The sequence below is a fragment of the Lathyrus oleraceus genome, chromosome 1 (genome assembly GCF_024323335.1).
Source record: "Lathyrus oleraceus cultivar Zhongwan6 chromosome 1, CAAS_Psat_ZW6_1.0, whole genome shotgun sequence".
NCBI lineage: Eukaryota > Viridiplantae > Streptophyta > Magnoliopsida > Fabales > Fabaceae > Lathyrus > Lathyrus oleraceus.
The window spans coordinates 357,290,729-357,297,231 of NC_066579.1; the positions used below are offsets into that span (position 1 = coordinate 357,290,729).

The 6,503-nt window shown below is 41.2% G+C and overlaps 1 non-coding gene across 1 annotated transcript; it reads right to left on the minus strand.

The window, feature by feature from the left end:
- Positions 1–5,072: 5,072 nt before the first annotated feature.
- Positions 5,073–5,179, minus strand: LOC127116289 (small nucleolar RNA R71). The gene has a single exon (XR_007801246.1). It is a non-coding gene; the product is annotated as a small nucleolar RNA R71 (small nucleolar RNA).
- Positions 5,180–6,503: the final 1,324 nt, after the last annotated feature.

Below are 6,503 nucleotides of genomic sequence, written 5' to 3' on the forward strand. Positions count from 1 at the left end.
TTTCTACCCCAAACTTAGCTTTTCAACACAATTGGAATATGTTCTCATGACTCTGAGCGGGGTGAGGAAGTATTTTTTGCCAATGGTCACATTCATGGTGTTTTAAACAAAAAATGGATATAGGCTCAAATGGGGTTAACGAAGGATATAATAATGCGGGATGGCTAGAAAGGCTCGGGGTTAATTACAAACAACGTGCCTCGGTGTGTGGATCATGCAGTGACAGTCCCAGAGAGTCTATGCAAATTAAGAGTGATAAAGACAAACTTGAATGATGCTCATGATGATTAATGTGTTTGGCCTTTTCTGACTCACTTGGTTTGGTTCAGCTTTGACAGGATCCACAGTGCTTCTTAATTTGGTGCAATTGCTTTCTTACTTCAGAGTGTGCAGGATACTTGTGTCGATTAAGCTGTGTACGTTTCGTCCGATCTTTACTTTTAGCAGTGTCACTTTCTGGGGAGATCCTTCACAACAAGCCATGGTGAGTGGTGTGATCTTTCATCCACTCTCACTTGTGATCATTACTTTTCCAACCTATCAACACAGACTTGACACACACACACTTGCAGCATAATGTACATTCAACAGACAAATTCAATACAAAATTAAAAAGTAAAAATAACACAAACAAATTGCGAATGAAAGACATAAAATCTCTCCCCCACACATGAACTCAACATTGTCCACAATGTTTGCGAACAAGCACGGAGGAGGGAACTTACAGAGCCCTACTGAGGAGGTAATGGAGTTTGTGAGAGAGTGGGAGAAGAAGAGGCAAAGTATGAGAGAGAGTATTGGAAGATGGTGAAAAGTCTGATAATGATGAGTGATTAAGGAGAAAAGAGTGGTTAAGAATGGTTTAAGTGGGTGGGCCCCACAAAAATTTCAATTTTTCAAAAAAAATTCAAAAAATTCGCACGCCTGACACGGCCGTGTCAGCTGACACAGGTGGCAGTGTCAGGCTATTGGTTTAACCATTTTTTCCCACTTCTTTTACAGTGGTCCTGACACGGCTGGCTGTGTCAGGCCACTGTTTTTCATCCTCAAAATCATGTTTCTTACAGTGCTTCTGACACGGGTGGCCATGTCAGGCCATTGTTTTTCCAGATATCCTTTCCCAATTTTCCTCTTCTGACACGGCCCGTGTCAGATGACACGGGTGGCCGTGTCAGGCTGTCCTTTTTGTCGTTTTAGGTTTTCTTGTCAGGTTAAACGCTGGTTCCGCTGGCTCCTCTCTGTGGGACTCTTGTATACCTATAGACACAAAAAAATGCTTAGAAATAAAAAGCGTGGGTTGCCTCCCACGAAGCGCTTCGTTTAACGTCGCATGGCTCGACGGTTCTTCATCTGCTTAGGTGAGACGGACTTTTTCTATAGGACCATTCTCCTGGTCTTGTATGTAAGGTTTCACTCTCTGCCCATTTACCTTGAACGTGTCTCTGTTCGCTGGATTTCTTAGTTCAACGGCTCCATGGGAAAATACCTTTTGTATCTCAAAGGGTCCCGACCATCGGGACCTCAGTTTCCCTGGGAAGAGTTTCAACCTTGAGTTGAATAATAATACCAGTTGTCCTTCCTGAAGGTCTTTCTTCTGAATGCGCTTGTCATGCCAGGTTTTAGTTTGTTCTTTGTAGATATTGGCATTCTCATACGCTTGATTCCTGAACTCTTGTAGCTCTTGTAATTGGAGGATCCTAGACTTTCCCGCTTTGGCCAGATCATAGTTGAGGAATTTGGTGGCCCAGAATGCCCTATGCTCCAGTTCTAGTGGCAGGTGACAAGCTTTACCATAGACTAACTGATAAGGGGACATACCTATTGGTGTTTTAAACACTGTTCGGTATGCCCAGAGTGCATCATCGAGTTTGATTGACCAATCCTTTCTAGAGGCACTGACAGTTTTTTCTTGGATTTGCTTGATCTGCCGATTGGATACCTCAACCTGTCCACTGGTCTGAGGGTGGTATGGAGTGGCTATTCTATGCTTTACATTATATTTCCGCAGTAGGTTTTCCATCAATTTGTTTAGGAAGTGGGTACCCTCATCACTAATAAGTGCTCTTGGTACCCCGAGCCGTGCGAAGATACAATTCTTGAGGAAGTTGATCACCACCTTTGCATCATTTGTGGGCAGTGCAACTGCTTCCACCCATTTTGACACATAATCCACAGCAACTAGAATGTACTGTTTTCCGAAGGACGGTGGGAAGGGTCCCATAAAATCTATCCCTCATACATCAAACAATTCGACCTCTAACATGGCATTCTGAGGCATCTGATTTCTTTTAGATATGTTTCCTGTTCTTTGACATCGGTCGCATTCTTTTACCACTACTTGGGCATCTTTGAACAGTGTGGGCCAGTACAATCCAGATTGGAGGACTTTGGCTGTGGTTCTGTCTCCGCTGAAATGTCCTCCATATTCGGAGTTATGACATGCTTTTAAAATGTCCCTCTGCTCTTCCTCTGGAACACATCTCCTGACTAGTCCATCTAATCCCTTTTTGTAAAGGAATGGATCGTCCCATACATAGAACCTGCAATCATGCAAAAACTTTTTTTGTCTGTTAGAGTCAAAGTCATCAGGTATCAGTCCACCTACCACAAAGTTCGCGTAATCGACGAACCATGGGATATGCGTAACGGCTAGAATGCGTTCGTCCGTGAACTCATCTCTGATGGGATGGATCCTCCTCTTACAAGAATTCGATTTGGATTCCTGTTTTGCAAAAAGATATTTCAAAGCAGCATGGTAAGTATAAACAATTACCTTTGATCCCAACAGATAGGATCTGAATTTGTCAAAGGCGTATACCACCGCCAGGAGTTCTTTTTCTGTGGTAGCTGATCACACTAAAATTTACATATTTTTCGACTCCGATTTCACATGCATTCTAGCCGTTTTATTATCATTTTGTTGTGTTATTTCTATGTTTTCCTTTGTTTTCAGGTTTTTACTTTAATCGGAGCCCCGATCGAGAAAAGGAGTGAAAAAGGGCTAAAAACCCTAAAATTGAGCATTTTGCTCTTATGGCCTACCCAATGACGGGCGCCACAGACCAAGCCATGACGTGTCAAATTCAACTTCCATCAACTCCCACGTTTTCCCACTACTTCCACTAAGGCGCCCCATATTGTGCTTGTGGCGGGCGCCATGGCCTTGTGGCGGGCGCCACAAGAGGAAAAACGGTTCCCTCCTATTTTCAAGTTGAAGGGCATCCAAGTCATTTCCATCCTTTTACTTGCCTATAAATAGAAACGCGAATTCACTTTTACGATCATCCAAACTTAGAGCAGAGGCAAACTCAGAAGCAACTTTGTTTCACTTAGGCATATATTCAGTATTTTATAGTGGTAATCGCTTCGCATTGGAGTGTTACCACAATCGTGTAATCAAGTCTGTGATAGAGTCTGTAATCGAGTTTGGAGCACTTTGGAAGGAAGTTAATCCTGCCGCCATTTTCTTTTCCGCATTGCAATTTACTCAGCCCTCCGATTGGAGCAGGTTTTTATTACTCGCCTTTACTTTATTTATTTCCCGCACTCGCTTTTACTTTATTTATTTCCCGCACTCGCCTTTACTTTATTTATTTCCTCGCACTCGCTTTACTTTATTTATTTTCTCGCACTCACTTTAAATTATTTACTTTCCGCATTCGCACTACTTTTATTTACTTTCCGCACTCGCACTACTTTTATTTATTTTAATGCACTGTTACTTTACCATGTCTAGCTAAATTTATAAGGTTAGAATGTAAGGATCATCATTGAACCGATAATCCGTACAATTGTTCGTAGAAACACTTAAGGGCTATTTTAACTTTCAAATTAAGTTTTCCCGCACTTCAATTCCGTTGGGTAAGATCGAAAGCCGTCCAACGTATTTTTAAACTTAATTGTTTTTAACTATTTCAAAAACAACGAAAGCGCTTTGTTTAGTTCATTAGGAGATTTTAACATTAAGAAGAAAAGAGATTTTAAAACTATTTTTGGACGCGTTTATAAGTTTAGAGTCTGGTTCGTAAGAACCTCTTTTGGTTAAGAAATCCAGGTTATAATACTTTTCAACTTAGTCAAGATACTATATTTCTTAAAAATAGGTTTACTACTCTAACGCAATGCGCGCCTTTTTATAAGTGACAATAAGAGGGTTTGATTAGGGAGTACAACTCGGTTCTGAATACGCGAAAGCGACAGTTCCTGTTAAATTAGTTCTTTTCAAAGTAGGAAACACTGCCCATAAGTAGCTCTACTAGCAAGTACTTGGATTATCAATTAATTACGTGAATTACATTCGACCATGTCTTTATTAATTAATCTTTATTCAACACTTTATTTTTCATTGCACACTCTAAAAAACACCTATTTCGATTGCCTTTGATAAACACCATAACATTAGATAACGATAGTTTGACACTTGGTCCCTGTGGATTCGATAATCTTTTATATTACTCTGACGCGTTCGTATACTTGCGAAAAGCACGCATCAAGTTTTTGGCACCGTTGTCGGGGACCAATTTCGTCAAATTTCATTTTCCTGTTGTTATATCGTTTAGACGTAGGCTATTTCCCGCCGGTCAATGCGAAGAACTCACAACACTGGAAGTTTAAGCTTAGTATACCCTCTGGCGGAACCTGAACGTTACGCTCGCGCACGTTTATTCTTTCATAGAATTAAGAGAGCTATGGCCGAAGATCAAAACCAAAGACCTCTTAAGGACTTCTCTCAACCATCTAACGAAGAACCTAGTTCTAGTATAGTAAACCCAACCATCCCAGCTAATAATTTTGAACTTAAACCATCTCTGTTACAACTAGTGCAACAGAGACAATTCGCGGGTCTCGCTACCGAGAACCCTAACCAACATTTAAAAATATTTCTTCAATTAGCAGATACTTTTAAAACCAATGGAGCTTCTCCTGAGGCAATACGTGTAAGATTATTTCCTTTTTCCCTCAGAGATAAAGCCCTATCATGGTTAGGTTCCCTTCCACCCAATTCCATTACGACTTGGGATAACCTTAGAAGAGTTTTCCTTGCTAGATATTTTCCCCCGAGTAAGACCGCCGTTCTTCGAAACCATATAACTAGATTTACCCAAAACCAAGGAGAATCACTGTTCGAAGCTTGGGAGAGATATAAAGAGTTGTTACGAGCATGCCCACATCATGGTTTAGAAAATTGGTTAATCATTCAAACCTTCTATAATGGACTTCATTACAACACAAAGATGACCATCGACGCTGCCGCAGGCGGTGCTCTGATGAACAAACCTTATCCTGAAGCTAGTGCCCTCATCGAAGATATGGCTCAAAACCATCAATCATGGGGAGTCGAATGAGCGATAGTTGAGAAGAAGGAAGCCCAAGGAGGAGCGCATGAACTAAGCTCTATAGACATGATGCAAGCTAAAATGGACACATTATCCCTTAAGGTCGAGCATATGTGCATAAACCCGAATACTGTAGCCGCAGTCTCGTCGGATTGTAAGATACGTGGAACCAAAGGACACCAATCCGCAGAATGCAGTCTATTAAACGAAACCCACTCCGAGCAAGTGAACTACACCCAAGGGAACCCATACTCGAATACCTATAACCCTGGATGGAGGAATCACCCGAACTTCTCCTATAAAAACAGTAACCCTATTCAAAATAATGCACCACCGAGACCTAGTTATCAAGCCCCTAGATCAAATCAACCTATGCAACCTGTGCCACCAAAGCCGAGCCTTGAGAAAATTATGGAAAATTTTATCACCGCTCAAACCCAACAAAACAAGGAGTTCATGAACCAAAACATTCATGTTAACGAATTGATTACTCAGTTAGGAACCAAGGTTGACGAAATAGTTACTCATACCAAAATGCTTGAAACCCAGATCTCTCAGGTAGCTTTAAACCAAGCCCCTCAGACTACACCTGGAGGACAATTCCCTGAACAACCTCAACAAAATCCGAGAGGACAAGCCAATGCCATTACCCTGCAAAGTGGGAACGCTTATGATGAGCCACCAAACCCTAGATTGAGTGAACCCGAAACTTCTATGGAATGTACCAAACCCCCGGACGAAGTAAAGGAACCAGAGGAATCTGAAAACCAGGAAGGTCGAGATAAAGGAGAAGAACCTAAAGATAAAACTTACGTACCACCCCCGCCATATAAACCACCTATACCATATCCGCAAAGACTCAAACAAACCCAGATCAATAAACAGTATCAAAAATTTATTAAAGTTATAGAAAAACTTCATGTATAAATCCCTTTCATAGAAGCCATCACCCAAATACCTTCTTATGCAAAGTTTCTGAAAGACATCCTTACCAACAAACGTAGACTTGACGATCCGAAGCCTTTGGAATGTAATGCTATTTCCGAGGACAAATTAGCAAAGAAAGATAAAGACCCTGGAAATTTCTCCATTCCTTGCCTTTTGGGTAATCATGTCATCGAAAAAGCTTTTCTAGACTTAGGAGCTAGTGTGAGTTTAATGCCTCTA